The sequence below is a fragment of the Belonocnema kinseyi genome, chromosome 6, assembly GCF_010883055.1.
Source record: "Belonocnema kinseyi isolate 2016_QV_RU_SX_M_011 chromosome 6, B_treatae_v1, whole genome shotgun sequence".
NCBI lineage: Eukaryota > Metazoa > Arthropoda > Insecta > Hymenoptera > Cynipidae > Belonocnema > Belonocnema kinseyi.
The window spans coordinates 70,935,025-70,935,501 of record NC_046662.1 but is presented as its reverse complement, the minus strand read 5'-3'; positions in this window follow the sequence as shown (position 1 = coordinate 70,935,501).

Sequence of the window (477 nt, the reverse complement as noted above, 5' to 3'; positions counted from 1 at the left end):
GTACCCGGAATATTCTGTTAAACTGATCGTCCTTATCATCGGCGCTCTTGGAGGTGCCAAGCTTTCACTTGTTAATAGTCTAAAAAGCATCCCTGCGTGTCAACAATATGCTAGAACGCTTGCGGGAAAAATGCAGAATGCGGTTGTCCTTGGGTCGCTCCGTGTTCTTAGGGTGCACGAGGCTTTTGCTGGATCGTCGTATTGATTCCTTTACAGACTGTAACCACCTATCTCGCGGTTGTGAGACGTGGTTATGGCTGAAATTTTACTGCGATTTCGCTGGAAGCGGGTGCAATTTTTCAGATTACCACCCGCTCCCGGCGAAATCCTGCGGTTGTCCTTATCACAAATTTATATATATATATATATACACTACATAATATAATAATTTCTTTTCAACCTTCTTGTGTAATTTTCTTGCCTACTATCGGCGAGAAAACTATATGTATCTGCCTTTGAAGCTTAACAACTCAGTGA